Raw genomic sequence first — 15,404 nt, 5'->3', positions numbered from 1 at the left:
TCATTTTCAGGATCATACGTGACACATCTATGATCAGGTCTCAGAGCGACTGTGGACTTGACTGAGTGTCATTTCAGTCCTCTGTAATAGGTTTACTATTTCTTTTCTAGGCCATTCTCAATAAAGAAAATTAGGACCTTTGTAGGATGTGAAGAATAACATATTTCTCAAACAACACGTACAAATGAATATGTGTTGAAAAAACTTAAATAAGGATGTATGGTGCGAAGAGCAAAAACAATCCCTGAGATGGTTACCATCACATTAACTGAAACCATAGATGGTTTAAAAACAAAAAAGAGAGATTTCTGATCAACAGACAAAGTACCTCAGCAATCTAAGGTAAACATGTTTTACCCCAAGATCTTCTGCCACAAAACCCATCAATCAATTCTCGAGGGTAGGACCAACAACCTTCCTTTCTTGTTGAAACCCATTTCTGTGAAAGAGAATCGAGGTATCACCACTCTCCTCATCATGTTTGCTACCAACACTGTTGTTTGACCAGCGGAAGTGTTTGAGGTTAAACGGTCAAACGCTCCAGCTGTCACTGTGAAAGAAGGAAGACAGACATGACCGCAGAAGATGTCTTGAAAGCAGATGTGGTATAACAGGCAATTGGTGCTTAGGCAGTAAAAGAATGGGGAGCGTGACAAGCATAGATGTGTTGAATGAGACGCCCATTCAGGATTGCCCACCACACTGGACCAGCCATTTCAATTCAAGCACCGATCAGCCAATTACATGCAGAGTGCTATCATGACAAGTGACAGAGAAAAGAGGTCACTATACCTGGGTGATTAGCTCCTGTCTTGCTTGGTTTTATTCCAATTCAGAGGTGACTCTGTACTCAGTAATTGTGAATTTAAAGAGGAGGTGAGTGCCTTCTAAAAGAAATATTTAGTTACCACACAAGGATTTAGTTCCTCCAGAGTACAAAGGCAGATGTTCTTGTACCAGTTATTTCTGAATGCCTATAATAGAAAAAATAGGTATCTTAAGTGTCATAGGTGAGCAGATGAATTCATGGCACACAAACCTTTCTACACGCTTATTTAAAAATTTGAATAACTTGTCGACATGACCTGAGGAGCCAGCCATGTTAACAGGGCATAATACCTGTAGGCTTCTCCACCCCGAGCAGTAAGCTTAGCAAAAGCAAAGTGAGAAGTGATACACTAACAGAGAACATTCCTTTTACATCTGAAGATACATCAAAAGTTCTTTCAGACCCAAGACTGCACAGCTGAATGCTTTTTATCCTCACCCAGGATGAAGGGAGGGAGGAAACCTGAAAGAAAAATGTAGCTGTGCACTCCACATAGAGCCAAGCCACATTCTTTAGAAGGGACCTTGCAAGGGACCTATAAGCTGGCAAGCTCTCACAGTTGTTCTTGCACTCTCACTCCATTCAGACTCTGGCTGCAGCAACAGCCTTGTGCTCAGGCCAAGAAAAGCAACCTGTTCCAGTGCAACCCGTTATAATTGGTACTTAGTGCAGGTCGTCCTGTCAGAGTCACAGCAAAAGGCTTTGCCCAATAATCTTAAAATGTTTTGAAGCTGCTAACTCTATCTACTCTTTTGATCTCAAACATATTATTTGTTAATATGATGATCCAGAGGATAGCGCTCTTGAATATCCGATTAATTTCATTATTCTACATGCAAAGGTTTTTTTTTAATTCACAAATGCAAAGTTTCTTCTTTCATCGTTATGTAAGATTTCATCTTTTCTCATAGAACTTAAATTCTTTCCTTAAATCACTCATCTCTTTAAAGAACAAAAAGTAATAAGCTATTGAAACTTTATAGAACTTTTTTCTAGAAACCTCTGACTGAATATGCTTATATTTTGTGCATATGTGTGAAGTTTTCTTTTGTTTTATATAACTGTTTTCATTTTATGTTTTTCATATGTATGAGTGTTATTTAAATCTATTGTATGAGCTGCTACTGTTTACCTGAATGTTTTTTATATTGTCGTTTGTCAAAAGAAGAAAAAAAAGAGTTTAAGATGACTCAGATGCTACATGTATATAATCAGCCTCCATGGAGGTGGATTGACTTGTTTTTAAGGCTGCAGCATGTATTATATGAGCAAAGGTAATTGTACAGTGTGGTAAAAAAAGAACTTTTTTTTGTGTTTAAGCCTTAAGAAAAATGCTAGCAATCATTATCACTTTTCAGTTTCAGGGAGCACATTTCTGTACAAACACCTGAATGCATACTGTATTTTCCACTCCTCCCCTGGATAACTGACATTATAAAAGTCCCTCACTGGTGGAACATCTTTCAACCAGCAGTAGGTACATTCTCTGCAACACGGTCATTCTGACACTCATAATTAGAGACAAAGGATGAATACTAACCACCATTGTTGGGAAAGTTACTTGAAAAATGTGGTGGCCAAGGTTCAGGAGGTATAGTGCGTCATACACTAATTACAGGGTTGGCGGTCTGATCACCAGTTCCTCCTGTCCGCATGTTAAAGTGTGCTTGGGCGAACACAAATTGCTCCCAGTGATCAGACCAGCACCTTGCAGAGCAGCTTGCTTCTATTGACCTGTGAATGAGCAGCAACTTGGATACAAGGCTACATATTTTACCATAAAAATTGGATTTTATTAAAAAAATCTATAATGCAATTACCTGATCTGGTATTTTACGCCTTTGTAAAGCACTTTGTAATATGTTTTTAAAAGTGCTATACAAATTAAGTTATTATCATTATTTTTATTTTACATGTTAATCATTGAAAAAGTAATTACATTGCTTACTATTGAGCCCAATTCCATCAAAAATGTATTTAATCAGCTTTAAAACAGCCACACCTGAACGTTACATCTTCTGTACTTTAACACAAATGAAATATTGTGGTTAAGCAAGCAGTCAGTTAATACTTTAGAGGTATTTTACTAACAGCTACCTTAGCTTGGTGACTTGCCAACATTGGAGTTGGCAAGAGGCACATTTCTCCTATTTAAGTAAAGGTAAGCCGCCTCACTTCATCATAGATATCCATTAATCAAACTACTATAATGAACAAGTCCACCTCAAAATGGCAAAGTAACAGATTTACTTGGATTGGTAACTGAATTATATTCCCGCACAATGCTTGTTACTTTATCGCATTATTTTAACATTACTAAGTAGTGCGTTACTTGCTAATACTGCTGACCACAAACAAGCAGACACAAGCACATACTGTATACACAAGTCTTTAAAAGACCCTGCCTGCCTGATGTGTGTGTGTGTGTGTGTGTGTGGTTTTTTGTGTGTGTGTGCATCAGTGTGTAAATACTGGTCTTCATCTAAGAGCAAAAAAAGACATAGAACAGGGAACTGATAAAAGCAACACGGAGCTCTCAGGCAAACACTCAAGTATCACATCCCTCAATCAACAAACAGTAGTTGCTGTGGGGGGCATGTTAGAGATATAATATCACAATGTTTCTCAGTGATTTCCTTCCATGTATTTGCCCCCCTGGCCTTTTCTTTGTTGTTCCTCACATGTTGCCTCCTCTCTTACACGTAGATGAAGTTTAAACTGTAAAGGTCGGACATGATGGCACAGAGCAAAGCAGTAATGAAATGTATTGAATGTAACCTGCATTATGTCTACACCACCACATTGACTTTTTTTTTTTTGGCTGAAAATAGAAACAGTTAATCTGTTGCTGGGAGAGAAAGAAGAACTGTCTGTTATTCGCCCTCCACTTCCAGTGACATTTTATCTAAACCATTTGTGATCTGCTATATCAGTACGACATGGCCTGGGCAAACACTTGATTATCATACAAAGTTGATTAATCTCAGATAGGTTCAAGGCTCTGATGTGAAAGTCTTATAACCACTGGAGATTAATCGGTGGTCTAGGAGAGGTTGTTTCATTAAGAAATCAGTTGATAAAGTGACTGGATTCTGCAGATACTTTACATACATGTATATTAAAAATGCAACAACCAATGTTGCCTGTCTGCAAAGCTGAATGAGATAAGTATTGGTGAACTGTAACCACCACCACTTTTACATAAACTACTAAATCAACAACATTAAGTACTGAGCACTGCAAGTCCTTCAACAGATTTAAACATTACGACTCAGAAACAGACGACCAACACTCCACGATCTGAAAATACTACTGTGACTCAACAGGCTCTCAAATAGCAAAAGACATCTCATCAGCATCCAAACAACACAGATCAGGCACAGGGTTGAAAGAAAGCTGTCTCAGCTGTTTGCTTAGTGGCAGGGTGAAAGTGACAAATAGCTCTGCGGGTCTGATTTCTGAACAAATGCACTGATGTTGATGCCTTTGTTTTAAATTATGGTTAATGTACTTGATTTAATGAATGTCTGGAGAATTTGTATATGTATGTTGATCATGATATATGATGTGTATGCTCTGGTACCTAACAGCCATAATTAATTATACTTATATTAATGTTGCTTGTAATGTCAAACCACAGCATGTTTCTGCAATAAAAACAGATAAATGTGCTTCCTGAATTGAAACATATTAAAGGAAATAAATTAATCTTTGGGAAAAATATTAAGATACTTGTTTGTTGTCAGGTAATTTTGTTCACATTGAACAACATATTCACTCCTTATGTACTATTATGTCATATGCCTTGAAAACACTATTAAACACCACTATATAATTAAAACTATTCTAATGTTTCACTCTGTCAGCATTACTGAATGCCTCACTGAAAGATAGAAGACCCCTTCGTTCTCTCTGAATATTTTTCTAAAGATAACAATGCTACAGTAAACAGCAATTTTGTCCACCAGGGGGCAGACATTCATAAATCAGTTGCAGTTGATATAGCTAAGATTTTCGTAAAGTACATCAACTGCATTTGCAACGCATTTAAGTCAAATTTTAACTCCCTTAAGCTTTGTTTTGGCCTCCACAAACTCCTGAGGAAAATATCTTCTTTAGCTGCTAAATGCTCTGCTATGTTCACCAGCTGGTTGTTAACTTTGTGCTGTTTGGGGCTGGAGAAGTAGGACAAAGTATCGAGCTGTCTGGCTAGAAAATGATGCTGGCAGCAGTAAGATTGAATCAAAAGAGTATAATTGCAAGCTGCAAAACCGAAGATGCTAAATGTCTGCTCTGTAAGGGTAACTGGAGTGTCAGATTTGAAATATTCTGTGAGTTCATCACTGCGAGCGACCCCCTCACACTACCAATTTACTCCACTGTTAATATTAAAAATATAGATTTTCTTACAGCATTACCATTTTACACATGATAGCTTTCTGTTTATCTACAGCATCTACTCAATTGTCTTGTAGTTAGTTTGTCTTTCTTTTCAGGGAATAACATTATTGTTGGGACGAACCCAGGAAAGTAGCAGCTGAACCAAGAAGCACTGCAGAAACATAATGGATGGCCTGAGTATTGATGGTTGTAATCAATTGATCCACACTTATTGTTTACTGTGGACACACTGCCAGCCTTGGCCTCAGTTGATGCTGACTTATCAGGAAGAAACTTCATCAATACATGACCTTGAAATTGGCTCTTCATTAAAAATGTACTCAACAGACTATAAACCCTTAAGGGACAAAACAGCTAGAGGAGTGAAGACTGGGCTATATTCAGGTACCCAAAGTTACCCTTCAGACAAGACAAGCTGTTACTGTGCTGAACCAGATGTGTCAAGGTTGGGAACGCAGCATGATGTCTTGTCGAAAGGCCCAGAATCCTTAGCAGCACTGCTGGAAATGGCATAACATGAAATGAAATAATCAATGAACCAGAAACTCCAAATATACTCAGGTACTTTCATCTCTGTCCAACACAACAGATCCTGTACAAGTAAAACATCTCCTGAATTACAATGTGAGCACACATGATGAGATTTTAGACACTAAAATATGGAAACAGCCTTTTGTGTTCAATTTTAAGATTTAAGGTTGTTTTTTTTTCTTAGCTCCATTCTGCAGCTGTGATTACAGGAAAAATCACTAAGAGCCTAAAACAAAACACATCACCCAGACGATAATGTATAGTGTATGTGAAATTAAACACAGCGCTTGTGCATGTGTGACTGGGAATGAACTCAGGCTTTAAGTTAATCAAACTCACTCATGCATTCTTTGCCAGCGTGTTGGGGCCTTGCAGAGCTCAGAGTGGGTGTGTTTGTTGGCACCCTGAGGGGTCCACACCAAACTCATCAACACAGAGAGCACAAAAAAACAGCCCCGGAAATCTACCTCAACGGTGATCAAAGCAAAGCACACAAACAAAATACAACTTTATTGCTTTTTTACTGCTTCATAAATTCTTTCTTATGGTCTTTTCTGTTCTGTTTTTGGATCACACTCATCCCCAAGATTGGCTGCAGTTTTCTGAGTCCACTCTGATAAATTATGGACCAACAAAACAGAAGGACACTGAGTGCAAACCGAGCAAGGTGCTGCCAAATAAAGCAGGTCATAAATAAAAGGGAGAAAAAACAGTCACGACATACACCTAAGTTAAAAATTGGTGCTGTATAATGATCCAATATATATTTTTACATAACAAGTTATCAAGACTAAAAACTTCAGATCAATTCAAACATCAGCATACATATGCATGATGACAATGATAACTGTCACAGGTCTGCTCTCTCTATCACTCTGCTCCACTCTGCCAGTCAGCCACACCCACCTCATCAGCCAACTCTGTTCACCTGGACTCTCAGCATCAGTAATCAAGCGACTATATATGATTCTCCTGTCCACTCACTCATTGCCAAATTTGTTCTTTGCTTTCATGCCAGACTCTCACTTGCACTCACCATCGGTTTGACTTCCCAGTTCCGCCTCCGCTCAGCCCTGACCATCCTGACTCGTCTCAGCCTTCTGTCCCCGACTACGAGTCTAGTCTCTACCTGATTTCTGCCTGCCTGTCCCCGTGGCTACCTAATGTTCCTGTGCATTGATTTTTGCAGTTTGAGTTTTCATCAGAGTCCTGCTTTGTTATTGCTGCTGTCTTGGTGGGTGCATCTGGTTCTGATCTTCTGCCTTATGAACTGTACCTTGATGCTATTCTCCTGTTCCTCATCATACCTGATCTACAATAAAGCTCATTATCAACTATACCTGTTGTGTGTCTGTGCTGCAATTGGGTCCTACCACCTCCACACGTTACAGCTAACATGCCGGTGCTTAGCAGGTATCATTTTTACTATGTTCATCATCTTAGTTTAGCCTGTTAGCATGCTGACATTTGACGAAACACAAAGCACAGCTCAGGCTGATGGAATGTAATTCAATTTAGCAGGTTCTGGTTATAAATTAAAGTAGTGGACAAAGTAACATTTCTAAAAGAGCTAGATGAAAAGTCCTACAAAGTTATAACATTCATGCTGAGGGGGACAATGTCAAGGCATTTCAATTATAACCACATATTTGAATCTCATGCTTCAACTAGATGAAAAGCCAGAGAATCACTTGAAGTCACTTGGATTCATCCTCTGGGCACCATTAACGTTTGTACCAAATTTCTTGGCAATCCATCCAAATACTGTTAAGATATTTCAGCCTGGACCAAAGTGTCTGACAGAACAACACTGCCAACCCTCGAGCCACTAGCCTGGCAAGAAATCCTGCATATAAAAGCATAATCCTCCTCAAATTAATGTAAAAGAACAGATGAAACTAAATCCGAGAGAAGCTGAAACACATAAGTGAGTAAGCCAGACTGAGTGAACTGATGTTTCTACCTACAAAGAGTATTTGTCTACTATAAGGCATTCACAGCGGTAAAGCTTTTTGCACCTATGTGATATAACAGGGCAGTGCTGAGATGTCTGCTTCAATAAATGCCACGCTGTTCAGACAAGAAGGAAGCTAATAACTGCATTGCTCAGAAAATAACATATAGATGCCAAGGAAAAGAAGAGGATTACTCGTGTATCCTCTGTTCTTGATTTGCTTTATTTTTTATTTTGTTTGGTATTTTTCCAGCTGCAAAAGCTCCTATTATGTTGGACAATATTGAACTAAGTTTTATTTGTATGCACCTCAGGTTATAACCACATTTTCTACTAAAACTTTAGACCGTCTTTAGAGAGAGCCAATTCCCAAATATTATCTTATATTCGCTTCTTTAATTAAAACCATTATTTTGCAGTTGCATGTGGATCAGGAGGAATATTGGTGCAAAATAAAGTGAAAAAAACAAGAAAGCAAAAGTGATAATTGTTTTTTAATAGAAATCCACCTAACTTGACTCACTTTAATTTTATTTGTACACTTCCCAGGAGATGATGTCCACGCTCAAAAACTTTCAGGCTACTTTTAACATCAGTTGGCATATACTCGTGCAAGAAACGCATACCAGAAATAACACAGATGCGTGTTAAAAAGCAGTGAAGCCGCTGCCGAGTCTGACGTAAATGGAGATGCTGAGTAAACTTGAATGTAGAGCCGGGATAAAAGCATTCATTAATCCAACAACAACGTGAGGAGTTTTAAACCTGCCACATTGTCTTTTGTTCACGGTCCATCCTCATACTTTTAATGATCTCTAAAGGCCACACATCAGAACGCACACCAATTCGCAACCAAGATCGGCTCTGACCTTTCCTAATGACAGCGGTGTTTTAAAAAATAGTCATACAAAAACGTTCCTTCCGGATGCAAGTTTCACATGACTGCAGCAGACTCCCTGCCGTGAGGAAGGAGATGATAATCTCTTCTTTGATCCTCTGAAAGCTGTTGTCTCTATAACGGTGTCGTCATTGTCTGACCCAGACTGTCACTACCCTCAGAGGAAACGGATCCATCTTAGATCACGTTTTCCCTTCAGGATCTGATGTCACCTTTCATCTCCTTCAATGGCGCATACAAAGATGTCTTCAGTGTACTCTTGGCACCTGCTAATTTGGGCCAACCAGTGGTTAAAAGGGAGTCCTAATGAGTGGGCCTGTAAGCCACAGAGACACACGCTGCTCCTCATTAACTCTGCTTTTGTTGGCCTCCATTTCTCATTAGCGCCCTTCATTATCATAGATTAGGCTTGCAGGAAGATCCAGTATTTGATGCAGTGACCCTATATGCATACAGCCTTGGATTATCTGGTAAGAGCAGGTGAGTCAGCTTCAATGTGAACCTTACTGGATATGACTGATTACTACAGGCTTAAATCTTAGACTAAACAACACAGTCTCTATTTTTAGTTTTCATAGCTGCACACAGGGATCTATTGTTAATACTGAACAGAGGCTGAAATGAGAGCCCAGTGATCTGTTACTGAGGCTGGACAATGAAAGAATAGCGCACTGCTGAATTTGAATGAAGACAACCACAACAAACAATAATCCACCTGTTGCACTCGTATTCATATTGGTGTCTCTGTTTCAAATGGTAATCTGAGTTCATTTCCTGATTTCAAAAGGAACTGTTCACTCTGATGACATCGACACCTGCTGGAAGAAAATATCACACGCTTTTGGACTGTCGAAAGAACAATTTGTATTGACGTAGGTGTAGATTAAAGCCTGTTAAACACTGGATTTTACAATGACTGACATAGTTGTTTTCCTTTTAAACAAAAACATAAATATTTTGAATACAGAAAGGTGAAGCAGACAAACCAGTCAATGCTGTGTGTCGGTAGATTTGTGTCTTTATTATTCAATCCAAAAAAAAAGGTTGCTTCAATCAAACAATATATTTTCAATAAAACAAACCTTCACTTCAATCAAAGAAAAAAAGTGTTTGAATGCAAAAAAATATTTGAGACCCAACAAAAATGCATTTGAACACTTGTGTCTTTGATTGAAAAAGTTTTTTTTGATTGAAGTGAAGGTTTTTTTTATTGAAAATATATTCTTTGATTGAATAATACAGACACAAATCTACCTTCATATGTCTGATGCATGTGCCAATATTCTTAAAGTTAATTTATATAGGCATCATTTTATGTGTATTTGTTTCTTAATTCAAATTGAATGTATACATATGTGTTTTTTGTATTAATTATTAATATTGTATCACTTTTGTTTCAGTGCACTGACATCATTTTATACAATAAAGCTTATTGTTTAACTGTGCAATATCATGCCTTCATTATGTATCTTTGTCAAGTGTTTAATAACCACATTTCAGGGATCATTGCTACAAATTAGGGTTAATGTTTCTATTCTGTGTATATCGATATTGGAATCAGCATCAGCACCATAAATCCCATATCGACCAGGCTCTAACCACAACTTACCATAAGCAACACATCAACAAACATGTTTGCCTGCATTCATTGTTTCGCACCAAAACATACTGTGTGTATCCCTCGGGCCAAACAAACACTCTGAATGCATTTTCTACCTCATGAAACATTTGCAAAGCCAATTGTTTTTATGTTTTGTAACTTGGTCCACTTACGTTGATTGCAGCCTTCTTCTTTCGTTTCTCTTTCATTAGCTCATTGTTTTCTTCTTTAAATGCGTTACCAATGCCACATGATGATATGTGTATTTGTAAGAAAAGTTAAGAATGTAATACAGCTTTTTTCCCTTTCACTGCTATATTCATCCATTTTCATTAGATAGACTGGGCCAGTATTGATATCTGCATTACCATACTCTAGTAGTTGCCATGAATGTGTATCATGACGCTTCTCATGTTAAAAGGTGTGCACGAGGTCTTTGTGCACATTCTTAAAGTGCTCGAGAAACAAACTATGTGAGGAAACACTGCACCACTAGAGACTCTTCTTTCACATTACAGCGCTTCTTCCGCAGCACTTGTCGATGATAAAAACAAGAGTAGAGAGTGGTGCGATTCCCCAAGAATACATTTCTGCATGCATCATCAAGCAGCTGGGTTACAGTATGTGTTTGAATATTGTAAAATTGTGATTCTGCACTTCTTTCAATTCAATCACATCTACCCCAACTGTCTTTTTCCCCCAGATCTTTATTAGCTTCTGCTTTTCACTTGTACACCCAAGGGGAGACTATGACATTATCTGTAGCAATAAACAGAGAGTTCTGCCTCATCAGGTTTACTGTCAAAACCTTGAAGACTATGATCACTGACACTTAAAATGACTTCATCTACTAGACAAACGTTAGATACTGTAACTCCTCTGCAGGTATACTTACAGGTTGTTTTTTTTTAATTTACAACTAAGCCAAAGAAAACCACCAGACACATTATCCAGTTCAATCACATCATGAAAGTACAACTGCTAACCATAAGCTTGTAAAGAACTAATACAAAACACACATATGTGATTTTCTGTGTTCCAAGGAAAGGAAGTAAATGCTTTTATGCTTGGTTGAGTGGTGTGTTTTCAGTTGATGTCTAAGCAATTTAGATAAAATGTGTGTACTATATCTGTTTTTCTACCATGAGTACAGTGAGTACCCATACGTCAAGAGGTCCATAATTGCTTTAAAACATGGTTAAGTACCCCAAGCAGAAATACTGATATTATACTTTACTTTATGCCATTAAGTGAAACTCTTAGGTTGATATTGCAAAGAAGGTTACATCTTTTTCATGTTTGTGGCCATGATAATAAGTGCAGTAGTGCACTTTGAGATGTTCCATTATAGGAAATAATGGACTATATGTACACTTACCATTACGTAACAGAAATAGTGCTTCACATCTTGTTGTGCTCATTGTTTGTCTTGATATTTCTCTACATCCTTGCTGTGAGACTCAACACAGGCACAAAGAGAGACATTATTTGACGAACTACAGTCATAGTGTCATATACACCAAGCTTGACTAATGCAGTTTAATATAACAGCCCTGCAATTAATCCCACCTTCACAAATGTCACCATAATCAGTTTTTTCTTGACACTATTTTTGAGTGGAGTTGATTCAAATGTATGGTTATTTTGAAGGCTGTAGTTTATGGTGCGGTTGAATGGTATTGCATTATAGAGCTATTTCAAATACTTAGTTTACCCCAATTAAGCTATTTGGGGTGTGTCTAATTTCAATTAATTAGTGTGGAAATGTACAGTAAATATGGTTGAAAAACTATATTGAAAAAGAGAAAAAGCTTACGTTTGTGATATTTGACAACGTCTTACTGCATTTCACACTGTCCAATCACTCTATTCACTCTGTCTTAATACCTCTCTCAAATAAATTGATGTTCTAAAGTAAATTATACGTCTTTTCTGTGTCAATGTGATAATGAATGTGCAGGGATTAATTCAGAGAGTCCTCCATAAAGCTGAAATGAACCCCGTGTCCACCGTGGCGTCGTCTATTCAAACGAACATATATTGCACCTCCGTTTCGTGTGATTCATCTTCTCTGGGAAAAAGAAAACGTGCTCTGTGAAATTATACCTGGGGCTTAATTTATGTCCACATTACTTTGCATATTAAAGGGACAGGTGCTGGTTGTTCAACTAATTTTGAGCAGTAATTACCGTCCTTTTTTATGGGAAAGCCACCTGCAAGATCACATACTGTATAGTAGTATCAAAGCTAATCATTGCTCTAGTTATGGCTCCTCACAGACCACGCTAATCCCCCTCGTCCTGGGAGGATTTGTGTGTCCGTTGGAGAGATTACAGCTCAACTGGTAATGAAGAACCAGTGAAAGAAAGCAAGAGACAATGAGAATTTTCCATTATTGGAACATGGTTATGACTTCATTAAAACCTAGCAAAAGTAAAGCTTCTGTAAGAAAGCATGTGTCCAGAGATGCCAGAGCCCACCTGGTTTGACTTCAAGTTCCACTCTGGCAAAGTGAGAATTCCTCTCAAAAGGTTTTTGTGCAAGACCAAGAGCTTCTCAAGGGTTTAAAGTGGAAACTGATGTAAGGTGAAGAAATACAGATGCCTGTTAAGTGCCCTGCAAAACATGTTTTATCATCTAACTGCCCCGGGGGGGAAACAAGGTCCTTAGAAGAAGGGACGCTATTGATAGAAACATGACAATGGTGCAAAATGAAAGGTGCAAAAGAACAGAATATAGCACAGTCTCTTTTATCTGACTACTATACTGACACACACACACACACATGCATGCACGTGGCAGCTGACAGAGCGTATGTAGCCATACCTTTTCTCGTATTTCAAGTCAATACGGTGAGATTAATAGTGGGGGAGAAATGGTTTAGTCATCAGAGTAAGTGGCCTCGTTTTCTAAAAGTACATTGCACAGAATGCAGAATTACTTTCACAAGCAGCGGTCCGGCTGCTTTGATCTCATCGTATAACAGGCAGAAGAGCTCAGACTCTGCATTTAATCATCTTTTTTCTTTCTTTCTTTTTTTTTTTTAATAACAAAGAAAGAAATTTGATAGGATGCACCAGTCGCCTGCAAGGGGGGAACTCAGTTGATTGAAAGAATGTAATCCTTGGTTACGTTTACAAGTGTGAAAGGAGAGTATTGAGGTATGGGTGGTAGTGTGTGAAAGCTTTACACAGAGGAGAGAAAATAGCAACACGATCAGCGTAGAAACAATAAACCAAAAAAAAACATATCTAGTTGCAGGTTGGTTTGTACAGTATATGGATATTAAAACAGCAGAAATGCTTCTGAAGGCTATAAACATGGGACTTAAGACTCAGAGGAACAAGATTAAAAAGCTGATTATTTATTTAAAAGCACTAATGTTGGTGAGGAGGGCTGAGCGATTAAACCAGAAATGTGTTGAGAGGAATTCAAAGGGAAGCATTAATGAAGCTTTATGCAGATTGATTGACAGGAGCTTAAGTAAAAGTAAAAATTATAAAGCAACTTCTGACTTGAATTATAATCAGTTTTAATACAAATTACACTCTCAACAGACAACTAGAGCTAATACGATTATTAGTTAATGAGATGATTGGCAGAAGATTTGCCAATAACCGTTTTAATGATCAAATACTTAAAGTCGTTAACCAAGTAAAATGACCAAATATTTGGCGGTTCCAGCTTCTCAAATGAGAGGATTTGCTGCTTTTTATTGTTTTATATCATTCACATAAATTCACCACTTTTGGGTTGAGATTTTGTAGGCTAAAAGCTTACTTGTGAAAATATCCATCAGATTAATGAGTAACATATGTACTGTATTTTACGTAGCCCCATAGACAACACATTAATTTTAAATAAAAATGTAATTTATTGTAAAGTGCAAGGTCATCCTGATAAATGATCTATTGAATTATAGGCATTTTAGGTAGTTTTCACATTTAAAAAGGGGTTAATATAGTATATAGTAACTTCTGCAGTGCCTAAAAACACACAGACGGAAGTCACTGACTGTCATACTACACAATACATCAATTAATGATTATTTTCATGTGCCATGTGACAGTTTAGAAACTGTCCTCTGAAGCGTTTGTATGTGAGACACCACCGGACAGAACCAGTGTGAATGCTGATGGAGCTTTTACATGTTGCCGTCACGCCGCTTGCATTGTGCAGCCAGTGTATATTTTACTTAAGTGTCACCAGAATACTCAACCATATGCTCCTGCAATCTGTTATTGTTGGCTAAACAGTGCACCAAGTTATGAAAAACCTGCTCATCCTGCAAACTTTCTTTGTATAATTACAGTATAATACATTCTGTCAGTTATACAAGGAGATGCTGCTTCATAGTCTTATACAACTCTATTCACATTTTCATCCAAGTCGGATTTTCGGGTGAACAATTAGAAGCTTCTCAGATTCCTTTTTATGACTAAAGCAAACAAAGGTAAAAGTCTGAATAGCTGTGATGAATAGATTTTAAATTGCTCCAGGCCTTCAATACATGAGGCAATAAGATTGGGCTGTTTTTTTTTTTTTTTTTTTTTTTTTTAAATCAGGACATTCAGAGGTGTTTTGTATTTGTGTCAATCAAAGACAAAGATAGACACAATAAATGACTGTAGATGGAAGAAGAAAAAAATCACAAGAAAACAGCATCGCTTTTGAAACACATATTAAACCTTATCTTTTTCACATCAAACAATAATTATCTGCCTTTTGTTTGAAATGTCAAGGTTTGCAGCTTCCCACAACAAAAATTAGACTACAAAAAATATTTATTACAATACTTTTTAACTACAATAGAAAAACAAAGTATTTGTAAATAAAAAAAGGTGCAATGCACAAAAAAAACTAAAACAACAACAGAGAATTCACTTTGAATGCTGTCTGAGAAAAGTGCCCAACTTAAAGCATGTAGCTGCTTGTCCAAGCCTTCTTGTGCTCCTTCAATTTTAATTTTTTTTTAAACTTATTGATATTGATCGTCCTTCTTTTGTAAATAAAAACGTATTTTTTTTCTGGAACACACTGTGATTTCGTAAGTCACACACTGATCTATTATTGTCAGACTGTACTGTAGATGTCTCATTTTGCCATCTTATAGTGACACTGTAAGTACGTGACTAGCACTTGAATGGGAGTAATGCCTTTGAAGGACTGAGAGTGGGGCGTCTTATAGAGA

General features: G+C 37.6%; 1 protein-coding gene across 1 annotated transcript in view; it reads right to left on the bottom strand.

Annotated features, from left to right (window-relative positions):
- Nucleotides 1–15,404, bottom strand: part of asic2 (acid-sensing (proton-gated) ion channel 2) — a 383,404-nt gene that overhangs the window by 123,067 nt on the left and 244,933 nt on the right. The window lies entirely within an intron of this gene.

Source organism: Scomber scombrus, chromosome 18 (assembly GCF_963691925.1).
Source record: "Scomber scombrus chromosome 18, fScoSco1.1, whole genome shotgun sequence".
In the NCBI taxonomy this organism is placed as follows: domain Eukaryota; kingdom Metazoa; phylum Chordata; class Actinopteri; order Scombriformes; family Scombridae; genus Scomber; species Scomber scombrus.
This window is presented reverse-complemented; position numbering and strand designations above follow the sequence as displayed.